Source organism: Malaclemys terrapin, chromosome 14 (assembly GCF_027887155.1).
Source record: "Malaclemys terrapin pileata isolate rMalTer1 chromosome 14, rMalTer1.hap1, whole genome shotgun sequence".
NCBI lineage: Eukaryota > Metazoa > Chordata > Testudines > Emydidae > Malaclemys > Malaclemys terrapin.
Genome location: NC_071518.1, coordinates 6,315,800 through 6,335,286, shown reverse-complemented (window position 1 = coordinate 6,335,286; position 19,487 = coordinate 6,315,800). Strand labels below are relative to the sequence as shown.

Sequence of the window (19,487 nt, the reverse complement as noted above, 5' to 3'; positions counted from 1 at the left end):
GGGTCTCGCCACCAGCCTCAGAGAGTGAGCCGCGACCTGGCCTTTCTGCAGAGCAGTGCAGAGCCCGAGTTCTAGTCGCGCCACTGAGCACTTTGTTTACCGTAGGCTATTCCACACAATCCCACACTGTATTTTAACAGCCTCGGAGCATGTAACACATTAACTAGAGACAGGCCAGGATACGAACTCTAACCAGCCCCAAGCTCCGCACCTGAGTTCTGTGACTTATGCCCGTCTCTCCCCACAGAGATGTGCCATATTTTTACATGCTCAGGTCACATTATCAAAACTGGCTGTTTTTCATTGCCCCCCCCTTCCTCAAGTCACACACAAACATTCCCACCAAAAAAGACACAGGAGGAAGCCCAGCGTAACACAAAGGACAATCTAAAGGCTGTGATTTGCTTTGCTTTATTGGATTTCTATTCCCCAGAATGGCACGCTAGGAATTAAACTGACACGGCAACCCTGCCACGAATAAAGCCAGGCTTCTTTCCCTCCGACATGCCCAGCATCTCATACCACAAGCAAGGGCAGCGTTCGGTTGAGACACATCCCCCCACTCCACAAAAGGTTGTTTTACTTTGGAGAACCACCTTCCTGTACTGGGAGAAGCAAATATACCCTATTCACAGGTTAACTCCGCTCGCCCATCACATATTCCACAGGCTTTCCAGACCTCGTCTGCCAATTTCCAAAGACACTGGACAAGAGTCTCAGAAGCAATACTGATTTTGGATGCCTAGCTTGAGACCCCTGAAAGGGGCCTGACGTTCACTGAGCAGGAACGCAGCCAAAATTGCTAGATACCCACCGAAAGCAGAGTTCAAGGGTCAGTTCCCCCCCGCCCCCGTTCAAGAGCTAATGACTGAAAAAAACTACAATCAAGCGCGGAAGTTCTGCAGTAGGGTGTTCGCAGCGTCAACTGCTCTGGGGAAAGACTGAATTCTGAAAACAAGGCTTGGAAACCGATTTGCACGTGTGTGTGTCCAGAGTAACCATATTCAGCCACTGGGCTAGGATATTATGCTCTTTTTTAAAAAAAAGCTTTTTATTTCAATCTTTAATGAAATAAACGCTCTTGGAGAGCAACAGCAGCTCTCCCCCAGTAAAAACAGATGTGCATTTGGCCACTCAATGAAAGCCAATAACTCACTAATTCAATTTAATATGTAGGAAACCTCCATGCAAAGGATCAACAAAAATGCGCTGCAGAACGCAGAGCCAAAGATGGAACCAAGTTTTATTCAGTATACCTGCAAGACTGAGAGCTGGCCTCTTAGAAGGGCAGCTGCTTAATAAGGATGAGGTTAGAAAAGGAAGATCACGGGTATTTATTTAGGTTTTTAAAACACATCCATCCCACTCTGTTTTGCTCCCATTTAGCTGCACTTCCTGGAACATGACAGCTACACATTAAGAGCACTTTTCAATCTAATTATTCTCAGACAGACTGATCAATAGGGTCCTCTGCACCAGCCTGCACTCGGAGTCCCATCAATCCTGTACCAGGCAGATCAGAAAGGCATGCGAAGATTCCTAGCATCGAGCAAGTACAGCTTAGGGACAAAAGATATTCAAGGTTTGGGAAGCTGAGCATTAAGAAAAAAAGAGCCAAGATCCCTCATTTTGCCACTGTTCCGCTTTAAACCACTGAAAAGGTTCATACCACGTGGCTGGAAATGCACAGGCAACAGCCTAACACCGTCCATGTGCCATTCATCTCTCCCTTACACACACAGAATAGCAGGACTCTCCCCTCAAACATCTCCCTGTAACAAACAACTACGTAGAACACTTTCCTCAGAACTGACTACTACAAATCTCACCACATTACACACCATTATCTGCTTCTCAGCAGGATAAAGGTCCTATGACAGTACCCAGGGCAGTGCCAGGCTTCTGCCTGGGAGAAGTCAGGCCTATAAAGAACCTAATGGATAATTCAGTGCAACACACTACATCTAATTCAAGTTTTCCTGCAAAGCACTGTAACAGGCTAGCAAATGTTTGTCTAGAACAGGGGTGGGCAAAATGCGGCCCGCAAGCCAGATCCGGCCCTTCTAACGTTACTGACCGGCCCGCCAGGCTCTTTGGCTGCCCCCTCAGGATCTCCGGGCCAGTAAAAGTCCCGTGGCGCACTGGGACACTCAGGCAGGCTGCCTGCCTGCCGTGGCCTCACGCCACTCCCGGAAGCGTCCGGCTGCTGCTGGCATGTCTCGGCGCACACCTGGAGGGAGGGGGGCGGGAGGCAGCTCCGAGCACTGCCACCGCCCACCCCCATCCTCACAGCTGTGGGGGCGGTGCCTGCGGGCACCAGCAGTGCACAGAGACACACTGCTCCTCTCCCCCCAAGGGGCACGCAGAGATGTGCAGCGGCAGCCAGCCGCAGCCACTTCTAGTAGCAACATGGGGCCACGGCATGCAGGCATGCCTGAGCCCTGCTGCGCCGCCGGCTGGGAGCCGCCTGTGGTAAGCGCCTCCCGGCCAGAGCCTGCACCTCACACCCCCTCCCGTACCCCAACCCCCTGCCCCAGGTCAGAACCCCCTCCTGCACCCAGACCCCGCACCCCAATCCCCTGCCCCAGCCTGGAGCCCCCTCCTGCACCAAACTCCCTCCCAGCGCCCGCACTCCCTCCATTAATATAGTAGAAATGTGCGGCCCGTGACGACTTACCAAAATTCTTGGAGTGGCCCCCCTGTAAAAATTATTGCCCACCCCTGGTCTAGAACGTACTTCCACACACCTACTGTCAGATGGCGTTGACGCGATCTCCAGTGAATGGGCTAAGTCAGAATCTGCTGATTCACTGAGGCAAGTGGCTTGTTCCCCTGCCTGGACATAGAAGTGTGCGGGCCGAGCAGTCCTAAGGGAGGATCTACAGGAGCAATCAAGCCGGGAAAGAAGGTTTGAGCTGAACACTGTTAAAACTGGGCATTAAGAAAAACCAACTTTTGGAGGAGGGGGTGAATTTCTATTCTAGAAGGCTTGCCGTCTCTGTGAGCAGGTTCAGAAAGGTACCCACCCCAGAAAGCCAATAAAGATTTGTAATCGCTCGCTGGGTATCTAATTATACTATTCTTTAATAAAATTTCATTAAGCAACAAAAAGAAGTTTTTCTATATTTCTAGCTGCTCTGAGTTTGAACCTAGATCATGTTTTGAAAAAACGGACCAGCCCAAACACTTGGGAAAGGTCCCTTCCAAGCACTGCTCAGCACTTTCATTATAGGATCTTGAAGGACTTTGCAAACATGAATTAAACCTTAGCACCCGCATAAAGCAGGAAATCACACCAGCTCCACAGATGAAAACAGAGGCAAAGAAAAGTGAAGGAATTTGCTTCGCTGAAGCACAGAAAGTCAGTCACAGAGCCAGGAATTGAAGTCAAGAGTCTTGTCTTCCATTTCCCTGCTCCTAACTTTAGGGTATATTTCCCTCCCTCCCTCCTTCATCAATAATTACATGGGCAAATTTAGATCAAATCAGACATGTTCCACAACTTCCAAAATACAGCTAGGAACAGCAAAGCCTGTGGATTCAGAGGCACATGGCTCTTTTCAACTGGATTATGATTCCCATTCTGAGTTCAGTAGTGAACTGAAATGGAAAGGGACTTCCCCAATTGATTCATTTACAGGATTATGAAATAGGTACTGCAATTTCAGGGCCGCTTTCTAAACAAAAAATTACACCATTCAACTAGCCGAACAAGGTCAGTGGTACATATAGCTGGCTGCAAACCTGCTTGGGTAGCAAGTGAAGACCCAGGAGTACATCTGCCTCCTCAGAGGGGGAGAAAAGTTGGAATACATACGCTAATCAGCTTCTTCCCATTGAAAACCCAAGAGTGAAATAGCAGCAGCAGAGAAAGAGTTGGCTGGAGCCGACTGTAAATTCAGCTGCCTTGGGCCTGTGGGTTTCACCACATAAGAGGATTTTGTAATCCCAGCTGACATTCTAAAACAGTCTGCTTTATTATTAGAGTACCCTGAAGGGGAAAGGAAATGGGAATCTTTTCCAAGTGCTTTCAGATTCAGGTTGATGACTTTGCAACGCAGCAGTGCATGGTGGGCCTGACCTAACCGCTGTTCTGAGTGGGCTAATGGAAGTTACATCTTTAACCCCTTACTATATAAACGAAAGTTAACAGTAAAGATGCAGTGTTGACATTCACCCGTTTCTAGTTTAAAAGGGACCCTCACTGTCTTAATCGCATTAAAAAAAAAAAAAAAAAAAAAAAGCCTTTGCTACGTTAAATATCACCCCAATTATCAAAACAGTAGAAAAAAGGGAAGGGGAATGACTTTTTATTGTTGGCGCTGTTTATCTTTTTGCCCCTCTCAGCTTGGACAATGGAAAGAGACTGGTTGTGTTCATTTGCTAGACAACTGCACTCCCTGGTACTCCTGCCTTGGCGCAATGCTCCCAGGGAATGCCAGACTGCTTAAAAACATTCCAAGGGGAACGATGTATTTTTAAACACACTGATGCCAGCCTTAAGGTTTGGGAATGGCCTATTTGCATCAATCAGGCTCAGTCTGACCAGCTGGTGGCCTTTTAAACCAAGCGGGATAAGTTAGCTCGACCTGTATGTGCCCAGCTAACCGCAGATGTAGCCTGCCCGTCTTTAAGGGTCATCTCAGACACCCCCACGTCCAGGGTGCCAGTGAAAAGCAAGCCACTGGAGCTGTCCAGTGTGCTGTTTCTCCACTCCCTCCCCCAATGAGCCCCAGTTCAGGTTCCAGTCCACATGTGAATCAGTGACTAGCAACCAGGCCCTCGTGTTCTCTAGGGCTAAAACACACCTGGGGAGCAAGATCACACCTGGCTCCTGCAACAGGGCCAACGGAGCACACTAGCTGCTAGGCCAGTGTAAGGGAGAGAAGAAGGTGCAGGGTCGCCTTCTGTGGATTCTACTTTTCCCAGCATAGCTACTGGGCAGGCAGATGCAGTGCCATCTTCCCCACAGGATAGTGGGCCTCCCCCATCCCCTGGAAGGACCATCGCTAAGGTAAGCGGGTAGTTCAATCTCCACCACCAGTGACCCCTCTGCCAAGATTGCAACAGCGGTGCTAATTCCAGTGTACTATACAATTCCCCCCCCCACACACACACACACCCATTTTAAAGACAAAAACAGCTGGGACAAAGAACAGCACATGAACCCTGGGACGTGAACCAAATTTCATCCCAACATCTGATACCAAAGATCCGTCTCCATCTAAAAGGGCATCAAGCTGTTTAATTCAGGTAGTACCATTCCCCTCCCTAACGGGAACTAACATTAAAACCTCTACTGCTCTGAGCCACCACGCATTTAAAACTTCTGGCTGTCTCCCATCTGCAGGCAGAAAACAAAATGGCCAGAGGAGAATCTGCTCCCTTTAGAAACTAGTAAAATCTAGAGAGGGGATATTGCAATAAAACCATCTGAGAAGAACAGCTTTGAGTTACGCTGAAAGGCAGGCTTTGGGAGCAGAGAGTGCTTGAAAAGAATCCAAGTGAAGACAGACCAGGAAGGAGACTCCGATTTCATAGATTCGTAGAGTTTAAAACCAGAAAGAACCATTAAATCATCTAGTCTGACCTCCTCTATATCACAGGCCATAGAATTTCACCCCATGCCCCTGTAAAACTTGTTTTATTCAAACATATCATCCAGAATTGGATACAGGTGGGAGCTTTTATATCCGTTCTAACAAGGCCTACGCTACTAATCAATTGCTTTGCCAGCATAAGAACGTTAAGATCAGAGTTTAGCGAATAAATCTTGGTCGCTGAGAGCACAGAAAGCTAGAAGAACACCTGACAGCTCTTTAGCGATGATGAAATTTCCGAAAGCCCAATGCTAGATCTGACTGCATCCATTTATCTGCTGATACACTGCTGGAGAGGAAATTGCATCTAAGAATGAAGAAAAGCTGCCGCCATCTGTGGATTTCCTAATCAAGCATGAGATGAAATATACCCCAGCTCTCTCAGCAGCAACTCGTAATAAGACTTTTGCTGATCCAACACCGCAGCTCAGGGACGTGCAGTACAGTGTAATACGTGGCAGTGATGGCATAAATATAGGTGTTGCAATAACCCTGTAAATTTCCTGAGATTAAAGTGTCGTCAGCTCTCAAATGCACAATGTTTGCCAAGTGCCTGATGCTGGAGTTGGTACCAAGAGATACAAAGATAGGTTTCTTTGTACAGCGCCTAACACAATGGGGTCTTGCTCCACAACTGGGGGTCCAGCTATACAAACAGCAACAGGCTTTGCCCCCGGCGACGTAGAGTCTAACAGACATGGAGAAGGTCGGATGTACTGGGTGACCCAGAAGAAGGGGTTAAGATAGAACATTACATTTGACTGATGAAGGGTTAGGGCAGTGTGGGCCACATTAGAGAGGAGAGTCGGTCTAGGAGGATTTGACAGAGGACAGGGTGGAGGCAGGCACGCTGGAGTTGGAATGACTTCCTGTGGCTAGTGGTTCAATGCATGGATGCACAGAGGAGAGAGCGGGGAAGGAAACAAAGGCAGCCTTGAGGCTGGTATCATTGCTGGGGCGGGAGGGGGATGCGATGAGAAAGCAGATCTGAGATGCAACCCAGGCAGAGCTGTGCAGATCCTTGAAGGAAGTAAGTCAGCACTACGGAGTGGCAGGCAAAGGGAGTGAGCCAGTGGATGGGTTCAAAGAGCATAGCGCTTAAATCAGAGCAAGAGACCAGGAGGTAATTTTGTAGGTTTCATTTTGGATGGGCTGGGGGATGACGGTGACTTGGGATTTCCAGGCTCAGCACACATTTTTCCGACGTAGACATGGCCTTTTCTGACACGGCCTTTGAGGTCAGACACTTCCACTCCCACAGCTAACCCAGAAGGAATTACCCACCCCAAAACCTTACGGATTGTAACTGAGCAGGAGGAGAATTCTGGGCCTGGACATGCAAATGAGCAGGGCACAGCCCAGTACCCCAAATGAAGACTGAGTCATTCAGGAAGTACAGAACCAACTTTAATGTTATAACTAAAGAGAAAAGGGAACTGAACAATGACAAGCTTATTCACTAGCCCAGCAGGAAAACAAAGAAACCAAGATTTAAAAACACTGGTTGCAAAACCATCAGAGGAGCAGGATTAGAGAGGAAAGTGATGCAGATGCCAAGGTAATGCTAGCAATCAGACGATTAAGTTGCTTTTAATTATCCTTTTCCCCCCGAATGGAAGACAGTGCAGCTTAGAAACTCATCTACAAAAACAGCACAATCCATTTTTAAAAAGTGAAAGGACAAGGCCAATAAATCAGTCTCCGTACATCAAAAAAAAAGGAGTTTAACAAGGGGGTGTTCAACATAGTTATAGCTCGATTGGGTTACAGCAGCTTGGTCTGATCCGCGTAGGACAGGACACACAACCTTAAAAAAGGATGTGCTTTAGCCCAACTAGAGATAACTGGGTTTAGCATCCATGGCTGAACTGTTTCGACTGCACAGAGAGGAAACCGAGTCACCCTGCCAAGGTCACACAGATCACAGACATCAGGTAACACATGAGAAAGCCAAAGGAAATCCTGCATAACAAATGTTGGCAGCAGAGAAGTGGGTCTCCTGGGAAGACTAACACCCGTTGCAAGGTTCTGAGAGTAAGGAAATAAAACAATTACCGACATGACCTTCACCCTCAACAAGAGCCTTCATACTTGGCTTGCGCACAGTGAGCATCAGGCCAATGCACCACTTATCATTGACAGCCACAGTCTTAAATGGTGAACAGGCCTCACGCTGGCCCTTTGCATAAGGCAGATTTAAGAACGAATGAAATTGAGGAGGTTTTTTCCCTGCAGGTAAATGGATTAAGCCTCTCTAGAACTGGGTCAGAGGGTTTAGGCCTAGCAGCACACACAGCCAACCCAGGCATCTGAAAGCAGAAGATAACATCAGGTGTGAGACCCTCCTCGCAGCCAGTGGGGCCACAGAGAGCAGTCTGCACCTCTCAGCAACTTGCAGGTGGTGCTTTCTTAGCAATTCATCTCTGGACGTTTCTCCCCGCTCTGAATTTCTTCAGGTCCCTGTTGGATACGGAGTCAAAGCAAACAGCAGATCCTTGTTAATATGCACCAGTGACAGCGGAAGTCCCTTTGTGAAGCCCTGAATTTTGTAAAGCCCACTAATGTATGCGATGCTAAGGTGGAGAGAGTCAGGACTCCTGGGTTCCGTTCCCAGCTCTGCCAACAACTCGTTCTGCAACTTTGGGACAAATCCCTTAATCTCTGTGCTGCATTTTAGCTGTCTGTAAAATGGGGATAAAGCCCCAAATATTCAAGAGAAATTATGGTCCGTGCACAGCCTTGACCCTTGTGCCCAAGTCAAGGCTGGCGTGCACTAACCCTAACTCTCTCTGCTTCACGGATTGCTTTTGAAGATGCAAGTCAACACCTATGTACCTCGCAGGAGAGTCAGTATAGCTTAGCACAGCATTTTGCGATCCTCACATAAAGACGCTGCAGGAGCTCAGGGTATATTATTCTGAAGAGCTCTAGCACTACAATGGAAATACAGAGAGCAGAGCAGGGCACTGGCTGCTTCATTGCCCTGAACATGAAACACACACTGCGCTACAGGTAGTTGCGACACAGGGAGCCTGCGAAAGATTAGCGGGCAGATTAACGCGGCCCAGCTGCAGAATTGTCAAGCCCCACTACAGCGAGGCCTCAGCATCCGACCAGAGAGAAAACAGCTCCCGTCTCATCGCAATTAGCATCTGCGATTTCCACAGCTGCTTTTGCTCCCCATCTGCGTTTGTTTAAAAGGCCACTCGACCCCGCCCACCAGTGTCACTTATTATCACTGGAATTATAACCTTGAGTCATCCCTTCTGTGCTGGTGCAATTTGCATAATTATGACATTGGAACCCACACTCACATCTGCGAGCTCCATGGAGACCAAGTTCCAGCCCTGAAGTCAGAGGCTATTAAAAGCTGTAATTAAAATGAAACAACCTTTCGCTGCTTTCTTTGCACGTACAAAACAGACACAATAGCAGCTTGCACCCATGTTCTCCCCAACCCCAGCTGGCAATCTCCTGGCGAGCAAATATTCCTTCCGGGATCTGCAGCGCCCCTCCCTGTGCGTCTACGAGAAGAGAAACGTTAGCTTCTCTAGTTCACAGTGGATAGCAAGCCGATGCTCAATATGCAGGGATACCAATATTTTCAGCATCGGGCGCATGCAAAAACGCGTATGCCCTCACGACGGCAATTCCTGCAACCGTGCAAGCAATTGTGATAGACGTGCAAACAAAGAAAACAGTGCATCATTAGGCCGAGCCTATTCAGCCCCTGGCAGACTTTTGAATCATTCTGTTGCCAGAGTTTTAAGCACTGACTGGAGTGATGTGTCTAAGCACAGGCAGGGGCAGCGTGGGCTAGTGCAGTGTTTCTCAACGCCCCGGCGCCGGTCCCTGAGATCTCCCTGACACAGATTAGGAAGGCAGTGAGCCGGTCCCCGGTATTAAAAAACATAGTCTAAATAGACTAAAAGCATGAGACTAGCAGCCAGGACCTCCTGGGTTCTACCACCAGCTCTGCCACTGATGCTTCACCTCCCCGTGCCTCAGTTTCCAAATTGCAAAATGGTGACATTTACTTGCTTCATGGGAGGGCGGGGATGAGAATGCAATATACTTATTAAATATTATCCTACAACCCAGGCACTGTGGCAAGTAGACAGATCACCACAGAAAGGACAGAAAAACCCACCCAGTTGAACAAAATCCCCTCCATGCTGTGCCACTGATTTTCCGTACTCTTGTTGCCCGTTACAATGATCAGCTCAGGCCAGCTTTCTCCCTTGCAACATACCTTCCCCTCCTACTGGACCCGGCAGCGATGTCCGAATCCTAGAATCAGAGCAAGTCCCTCTGGAAGGGATCACGATGTCACAGGACGCGCGGCCAGATCAGGCGAGAGAGAACACAAACAGTTTAAGACCTGATTCTGTACCTAAAATGTAGGTCGATCTAGCTAAGTCGCTCGGGGGTGTGAAAAATTTCACACTCTGAGCACCACAGTTAGATCGACCTAAGCCCTGGCATAGAAATGGCTGGGTCAATGGACTCCTTCTGTCGACCTAGTTACCGCTTCTTGGAAAACCGATTACCTACGACGACGGAAAAATCCTTCCTGTCATTGTAGGAAGTGTCCGCCCTGCTGCGACGCAGCTGCAGCATGGACGTACCCATAGAATAAAGGGCTGAATAAATGGAGGGCTTACGCCTGGTGGCATTTCCCTGCCTGTAACGTGACAACTTTTGAACGGAGCTCTGCACCCGATCCATTCCAAAATTCCAGGGAACGTTCTAGGTGTCCACGGGGAAAAACTGGCATCCGGTTAGCAGGCTCTGTAGTTTCAACCAAGTCCGTAACCGTCTACAGATCAAAGAACCGGTTGATGGCGCCATTCCAGCCTGGCACACCTCCCATCTCCGCTCTGCCCAGGACACAGTTTAACATGTTGACACCCTGGATGACTTACCTGCCAGACGGAGAAAAGAAAGAAGAATGGTAGGGGAAGGGAGACAGAGCCCTGATGCAGTGGGGAAATGGGGGACAAAGGTATGGGGGAGGGGGATGCAGAACCTTTGCCATGGTAGGGAAGAAGGAAACAGGAGGCCCGAGGGGTGAGAAGGCGGAATAAGGGGACACACAGAGCTCTTGGCATGGAGGTTCAGTGGGAGACAATGGTATTGGGGGGGAAGGACATGGGGGACACAGAGCTCGCTCCATGGTGGGAAAGAGCGGGATGGGGTACCCAGAGATCCTGCTATACAGGGGAGAAGGCGCACTGAGCCCCTCACAAGAGGAAGAAGGTAGGGGGTTGCTGGGAGTCCCTGACAGAGGAGGATGGGAGGGTGGTGTCCAGGGAGCTTCAGGGGAGGGTGAGGAAGAGAGGGATGCAAGGAGCCCCAGGTGTGTGCAATGGGCCCAGCCAATGGAAGCAACAAAGCGTGCGACCCTCTAGTAACAATATCGTCTAACTCTGTGAGGAAAAGCCTGTCTTTATGCGTGATGCTGACATGCAGGCAAAGCCAGAAGAGAGGGACATCAAAGCTTCACAATCCATTTAAACCTTGGTCTACATTTAAAAACCAGATTAGACCTAGCTACCTCTCTCCCCGAGCACCGTAGTTAGGTCAATTAACCCCATGGTTTAGACACGACTAGGTCAACGGAAGCACCATTCTGTTAATCTAGCTACTGCCTCTCGGAGAGACGGATTAAAACTACATTAACGGAAAAAACCCTTCCATCGACATAGCAGCATCCATGCTGTGGCAGCCAGAAATGTGCCGCTGTAGTGTAGACATGGCCTAAAAGGTCCCCTGTGCGACTTCCCCAAATGGGTAGATCATCTCCAGGAGACCCAACCTTTCCTGTCACTGTTGCTCTCATTAGCACCATCTGTGAATAAATCCGAGAGACAAACTGAATTCCTTTCTCCACATGCACTCCCCCTGCCCCCACATAATCAAATCTTCATTCCAAATCTACCAAACACACATTTTAATTGTTTGAGAAACAGTTCTGCTCATACCGAACACTCCTGTAGCCTCCTGTTTGACTCACAGTGTCCCCAAGTCCAACCATTCACCTCCCAGCAAAGCCCAATGACAGCAGGAAGAGGGACCCTGTCAGAAGCTACGGCCTGGTCTACACGGAAGGGTTCGGTCAACAAAGCTACGTTGGTCAGGGATGTGAAAACGCCACACCCCTGACTGGCATAGTTATGCCGACCTAACCCCCAGTGCAGACGCAGCTGTGTCAATGGAAAAATGCTTCCAGGGATGTAGCCACAGTCGTCTGGAGAGGTGGTGTTTCTACAGAGATAGAAAAGCCCCTTCCTCCATTGTAGACCATCTCCTCTATGGGCTTATGCCAGCATAGCTATGCCAATATAGTCTCCGCAGACCAGAGACAGCCTAAACAGTTGCTGCAAAGTGAGTTTAACATCTCCCCAGCTGCGTCAGAACGACCCTGCCTCATTCCTCCTGCATCCCATCAACCCCCTCTTCCTTTCCTGCAGCACACCCTCATTGCAAGGGAGGTAAAGGGAGGAACAAACAAACAGAGCCTGAGACACTGAGAGACAAGAGCCAATTATGTCAATGACCTGCCATCATTTACTTCTGACAAGTAACACTCTGAATTGGAAAGGAAATCAACCATCAGTCAGTCAGTCGCAGGCCCTGGTATCCATTAAAAAGACACATATTTAGTCTTTCTGCAGTGATGAGCTGTATCCCCATCGAAGCTAGAAAGGGAAATGTTTAAGGGATGTGGTCAGGCTAAACACTGGGGACCAAATTCTGCTTGTACACCAGTGTAAATCTGGAATAACTCCATTGGCTCCTGCAGGTTTATACTGGTGTAAGCACACAGAATTTGGCCCAACGCACCAATAACCTTGTGTATGTCACCAACAGCCTCTAAATCATTAAAACTGGAAGGCTTCATACACTAATTTACTTGACACTATTAATGCTGTTTGCTGACGCTTGCTCTCTCTTGGACAATAAAATAGAAATTCAATCAATTCCGGTTTGTTTTTTGGTCTATTTCCCACTACCAACATACGGCTGCAATGCTTGGGTTGCAGACACCACAGAGATCATTTACTGACTTAAAAAAAAAAAAATCGCTTCCTTTGGAGTTTAAAAAAATAAATAAATTATGAAGGTTTTATAAAAACCCTTCCCCCAAAACTCTGGGGCTGAACTGAACCTGAAAGCAACTGTTTAAATAAATGACAGGTTTCAGAGTATCAGCTGTGTTAGTCTGTATTCGCAAAAAATGTACCTACATAATATAATATACATACAAAACACAATTTTTCAAAACAACATTTAAAAATTACAGAACCTGTCACTATTTCATAACTGTGCTAGTATGTCTGCAGGAAGATGCTATTTTGATATTTCACAGGCCTGGGAAGTACAGGAATGTAAAAGGGAAAGTGGCAATAGCCGTAAGAATTCTTAGCTCTTATCTAGCACTTTCCATGAGTAGGTCTCAAAGCACTTTACAAAGAAGGTCAGTATCATGATCCCCATTTCACAGATGGGGAAACTGAGGCACAGGTAGATCAATTACTGTTCACGGTCAACTAAGTTCTACTCATTTTCTTTTTAAGGGTGACCCAGTCCACTTCTTTTCTTTTAAAGAGATGGATAATTCAACCTTGAATATTAAAGCTGATTTGATTTTTTAAAGAAGAGAGCTATCTTGCAATTCTGGAAGTCTCTTGCTTTTCTTGTGCATCCCAACTGCATCATTTCCATTATATCAGATGCCAGCTTCTTATTTTATTATATTTAAAAAAAAAAACAAATTAAACATCTCTTAAAGGGAAGGGCTCTTCAAGAGCACCATTTAGACCACCTTTTCCACTGCACTGAAAGTTTTCCCTTTAATTCCATCCAGCAGGACATATTTTTCAGCATCCAGAGGAGATATTAGACTAAGCCAGATATCTGAGAGTTCCCTTTTTTCTTTTTTGGGGGGGGGGGAGAAGAGGAGAAGACAGACAGGAGCCCAGATTGACCTTGCTAAGCCATTTGATGATCCAGCTACTTTCATAGCTGCAACCCCTTAAATGAAAATATTTTTAACAAGCTTTTCACGCACTAGAGCTCTCAGAAATAAGCTCAGGCACTGACTAATTTGAACTGCTGCCTCCAGCCTTTTATTGAGTTACTGGGATATTACTCCAAGAAGCTGATCAGCAAAGCTGGAAACCTGTCACTGAAGCACAATACTGCCAACGCCTCGGGATAAGATTTCAGATCATGAGTTTCCCACGCCAGCAGGCGGCCTGTCCGTGCACAAAAGGTACCTCTCAGCCAGGGAGAGAAGCTATAAAACGGATTGCTCCACACTGCACCAATGGGCTCTGAAGCGAATGCAATCCAACCATCTGCAACCCACTGCATTAGTGCAATGAGAAGATTTTAAAGGGACAAGGATGTTTTGCAAGGGGGATCCCCAGTGGAAAGAGAACAGAGAAAAATCTCACGCACACACCCTGACCCAAATAATTCAGACCGCTCTGCAAAAGCTGCGCTTCTCAGGCAAAAACCGAGATCTCTCCAGTTCCAGGCTGTCCCCCACACGCCAGGTTCCCTGCTTTGGCACTCAGTCATTTCCCTTCCTTTTCACCTCACCTAGATTTTACCTGTCAAAGCGCCTTTGTTCCCTATGCTGTTCTGCTTGTTCAGTGGCAGGTTATCAGAGCTCAGAGAGGGTCTTATCTGACTTCACAGGAGCAAGGGGAATGGGGAACAAGCAAGATTATCCATGGTGTTCCACTGAAGAAGCTGCAATTCCTTTCTCAGGAGCTCATATGCACCTAATCCACCTCCGCCCCTCAAACATACACCCCTCTCATCTCCTCTCCCCATGCCTGCCCAGCACTCATTGCATGTCAGCTCAAAGAGGAAGGAAGGTGTGTGTGTGGTGGGGGGGGCAGAAACATTGTGTAATTTTGACAGGGTTCACATCAGTGGGTTTCTGTTCCCAAGCACAGGACACTCCAGACAACATTGCAACTAAACTCCCCAACAGCAAACCTCAAAGAGAACAAAACACAAAGCAAGGGCATTGCCTCTCTGCAAAACTAACCAAGCTACACTGGTCAGAATCGGCAGCGGTTTACCTCTTCCACTCAGGAGTCTGAGAATCGAAGCAATATACTTATAGGGCACCGTCTTGCATGCTGGGCTTAGATGCTGTACTGATGGACAGCATGCCAACCCCTAAACCAGACAGATAGTTCCACTATGAATAAAGAATTTCATGCATCTTTAAGTTTAGCAAAGTTAAAATAAATATCTCCAGCTCTCTGGTGATCTCGTTCAAAAGCAGTGCAATTACTGTAACTACCGCGGGTCATAAATTACCTGCTTTGCCACTTGCCTGGTGATCTGTGCCAGGAAAATGAAGAAGAGGAGAGAGGGAGAAACGTCCAACTCTAGGCAGTTGTTGAGAGGGGAGGAGAGAACAATCCAACAGCAAGGGGCAGATGCTCAGCGCAGTGCGCAAAGCAATTCAGCAAGCAACATCCAGCAGCCACCAGAGCTGCGTGTGTGTGTGTGAATCCTCGTGCATCCGTCTCCAAATCAGCCACACGCGTGCACACCCACACGCACCCTGTTGATCACAATAGGCTCTTGTCAGTTTCCCCACCCCGAGTTCCAAATAGCAATTCGCACACAACATAGTCACTGACTCAGCTAATCATTTCTCTCTTTCACTTAAAGGTCAAACGCCGAGGGACTTTTATTTATAATGCCATTTTCGGAGCAGACAGCGAGGAGCACGTCCCAGAGCTACCAAAAGGCTTTGACATTTTAATTCCACAGAGCATCAGAGCAATAAATGGTGGGACATCAATAGGGTGACCAGATGTCCCGATTTTATAGGGACAGTCCTGAATTTTGGGTCTTTTTCTTAAATAGACTCCTATTACGCCCCACCCCGTCCCGATTTTTCACACTTGCTGTCTGGTCACCCTAGACGTCAAGGGGTCTGAAAGCATTCTCCTCCCCGACCCAGCAAGGGGCTATGTGAATTGTGCATCACGAACAAGCCAGGAGCCCACCTCACCATCCTCCGCAAAGCACTCAAGTGAGAGGTTAGCGGATGGAGCGTTTGGCCCTTGCACCTCTATGTGGGGGGTGGAGGTGGAAATGTGGATTCAAAAGAGCAAGTGAGAGGGTGGGAGCCTTGAAAGAGGCAGAAAAGGTTCATCCAAAGTTGGGAACGTTGACAGTTTTTACTTTGAAAAATCACCGCTCTTCCCAGCCCGCTCTAGAAACAACCGGTGCAGATAAGCTCCACAACAGGGGTATGCGACCACTCTGCCCTTCCTACCCCACTCAGTGGGAAAAGGGTTCTAGAAAGGAGAAGGCTGAGATCTCTGCAACGGTGCAAACCCTGCATCTGACAGCAGCAACACTGCAGCATCTAGGAGCCTGCTGTATTGTATTGATAAAGGAGCAGGATATCAGGGAGGCTTTATTGATGAAGCACCAGTTTGCTCCAATACAATAGCTAGCCCCTTCACTTCCATTTTTTATTCTAGCATCTTCCGTCTCTTTCTATTGGTATTCTTTGCTCTCTATTCCCACAGAACAATACAGCAGCTACTAAGAGTTTTGTGGTCACTAGCGAGCAATAAACATGGCTACTGAACTGACTTCACAGATCTCGGCAAAAGCCCCACTCTACCACCTGCTCCTGTTACAAGGCAGAACCTCTTTTCTCGCCACAGGATTAGGACCCTTGTACTAATTAGAGCTGCAGTCACTAGAGGGCGACACAAACACTGTCCAATCAAGGGCAGCGAATCACGTAGCACTAACGAGTTCCGCCCTTGCACTTCGAGAGCCGTCTCGAGCCCTGTCCTCATTGGGAGTAAAATCAGGCTAGCTGTGACTGTGTGTAAAGTGGTACCATTCTTCTCCCAGAGCAGACAGAGACTGATAACAGCACGTGCTCCTCCACCCGAGCTGCCAGGTGAGTCCAACACGGGAGCAGCTGGGACATTTGTACCTCCTCCTTCTAGGGTAAAATTCTTGAAGTCGGGAGAGAAGGCGGCACAACTCCCAACCCCCATCTCACAGGCACTGGAGAGGACATTGCTGAATGCCAGATCAAAAGGCCATCTGATTGGCCACTCAAACAAGGGATCCGGTGGGAGAATTACTCATAAGCTGTAAATACATTTGATCAAAATCACCGGGGAAGACACGCCTCGGCCCTGTTGGTCAAGTTAGATTTCCTTAAAAAGAAGAATGTCCTACAGATCCGCAGCAACCAGTTGTGCTTTAAGCGCATTGCTCCCTTAGCAACCTGCTCAGGACGGCTGCTGTCAGCTGTCCCAGAGCAGTGGCTCTCCAACTTTTGTCCTGGTGACCCCTTTCACATAGCAAGTCTCTGAGTGCGCCCCCCCCTTATCAATATATTTAAAAGTGTTTTTAATTTAACACCATTATAAATGCTGGAGGCAAAGCGGGGTTTGGGGTGGAGATGGACAGCTCGCGACCCCCCCATGTAATAACGTTGCGACCCCCTGAGGGAGTCCCGACCCCCAGTTTGAGAACCCCTGTCCCAGAGCTTAGCCTCGAGGAGGGAGAGATGACTCGGTAGCAAGCCTGGGATCTTACATGCACAGTGATGTATGTAAGCCACTTGTTAGGGAGCCTTACACGTCCGCCTTTCTGTATCTGACCCACGTAGACACTCCTGCTTTCAGCTGTGGTGGCTCCCGGTGTCAAACAAGGCGGCAGCTGTCATGGAAGCGCTTGAGAAGGCCACAGCCCTGTTTAATACACCCTCCGCCAAAGCCTCGTCCTTGAGGCAGAGGGCATTCAGCACTCCAATCAGCATCACTCTCGGGATGGACGGCCTCTCTCTGCCACCCAACCCCACATCACAGCAAACGCGATCCTCTATAAGGCTTTGCAGTACTTTTCAGTAATCCTGTGCATCCAACTCAGAGACACAGAACCTCTGTTCTGAGGGCTCAGACACCCCTCTCTAATTCATGTTTTTAAAAGGCACCTCGCTGCTGTGCATGGTGCGGCGTGGGGCTTGAAGTTACTGATCCAGAGATGCATATTTTTCCATCTTAAGATGCATTTTTAAAAAGAAATATCACGCATGTGAACGTGGCCAGTCGTTTCAAGCAGAAAACCAAATGTGTCAAGTAATTTACTACTTTCCATTGATTAAAATCATCATAATTAACATGTCCACTGCAAAGAACGTTTTAAAAAATTATCCAGACCCAAAGCTTTTATATAACAAGGCTATGCCACCATACCTTAGCTTAGTTCCATCCCTTTCCACCCTCTTCCTACAGCCCACTTTTGTCTGGTATCGCCTGTTTTCAGGTCTTAACTTTCATTGTAAGATCTCTGATGCACAAATAGCAGATCCCAGTTTAATCTCAGTTCTGCTGTTGTAAATCCACAGCAACTTCAATCGAGTGACTCCAGATTTGCACCAGAGTCAAGCAGATCAGAGTCTGGCCCCATGTCTTATTTGCTCTGTGAACTGCTATTCACGTTCATGGCACTGTATCAGTGCACACAACAATCCATCTGTGTTCTCTCTCCATGATCCTGCAGAGCCACCAGACAGGAGCAGAAGGAACAATGGTATTTATTTCAACAAAGGGTATTTCAATCATTCCCCCCACCCCCAACTTTGACATTTCATCCCTAAAATCATTAGTTTCTTCCAAAAAGGAAATAAAGAGCCAACAGCCCAGTCAACCTAATGTCCCATGCATATCTGTAGGAACAGCTAAGGAACGTGAGCTGTCCATCTCTGCTGTGTATCAAGCTTGGTTATTAGTACAGAGATAGAAGAGATTCCATGGTGAGTTACAGAAATATATTTGCAGTCAGAAGTTCCCCTCCCAATTCCTTCTCACGTTAAGCCTTACCTTGAAAACAACTGCATGGAAAACAAAACAGACTTACCCGCCATTCGCTAATCCATGGTGTCTTTGAATCCAGAAGATTACTCAACATCTGACAGCCCCGGCAGCTTTAAACTCACTGGGGCACGTGGGAGATTATTTCTGGTTACGTTTTCTTCCCCCGCCTCCTCCCCAAACTCTGAAGTAGGCTCGCAGCAAAAGAGAAAAATCCCAAACCAGGCCAGATAGCAGAAACGAAGATGTGATTCTGTTAGACAGCACAGCTAATATTTCAATCCTACTGCACTGCTGGACGTGCCAAAAGGAACTAGACAATGGAAGGAACATTAATTTCATAATAGAAGTCCTTGGAAGGAACAACATGGGCCGATATCTTCAGATAAAAACAAGATGTATTTTTTATTCCAGGCTTGTTACAACTTGTCCATCCTTCCTGCTAAACAATGTCCCAGGAAGAGTGCCCCTCAGGCCCTTTGCAGCGTCTTGCAAAGATGCCTCATCTTCGTTGTCTTATTTCCATAAGAGGATCATTTACTTTCCTGCTATTAAATAGGCTGCCCCATGCAAAGAAAATGCAGTCCACAGTTACTGAACTATACACACAGGAATCCCTTGCAGCCACTTCTGCGGTAGAACATTACAGCAGGTTCACAGCGCACAGGAACACTACATGAGTGTTTCAGGCTGGAAATGAAGGGTACTTTGGTTGAAACCATAGGGAGAATGTAGATTGGCAGTAGTTACCCACGTTGGAATTTGGTCAAGGGCACTGGGGATAACCCTCCGGTTCTTGCCAAAAAGGACCCTGGGGACTTCAGCTTCCACAAGCATATAGGACTTTGGCTTTGATGACTCCTTCAAAACAGCAGCAGCAGCCGCCGCCGCCCAGGCATAAGAGCTCCGTGAGAAAAGTAACACCTAGAGAATGAACCAGCTCCACTTCCGAGTCTCCCATCCAAATACCCGTCCAGCCTGATCAGGCTTAGTGTAG

The 19,487-nt window shown here is 47.8% G+C and overlaps 1 protein-coding gene across 4 annotated transcripts in view; it reads right to left on the bottom strand.

Moving 5' to 3' along the window:
- Positions 1 to 19,487, bottom strand: part of KIAA0513 (KIAA0513 ortholog) — an 82,353-nt gene that overhangs the window by 39,982 nt on the left and 22,884 nt on the right. Inside the window, exon 1 of one of the 4 annotated variants that reach the window (XM_054048804.1) lies at positions 14,946 to 15,000. The exons of the other annotated variants lie outside the window; for them this stretch is intronic. The gene's annotated coding sequence lies outside the window, so the exon portion shown is untranslated. Of the gene's footprint in view, positions 1 to 14,945; positions 15,001 to 19,487 lie in introns of those variants that run through there. 4 annotated transcript variants of the gene reach the window in all.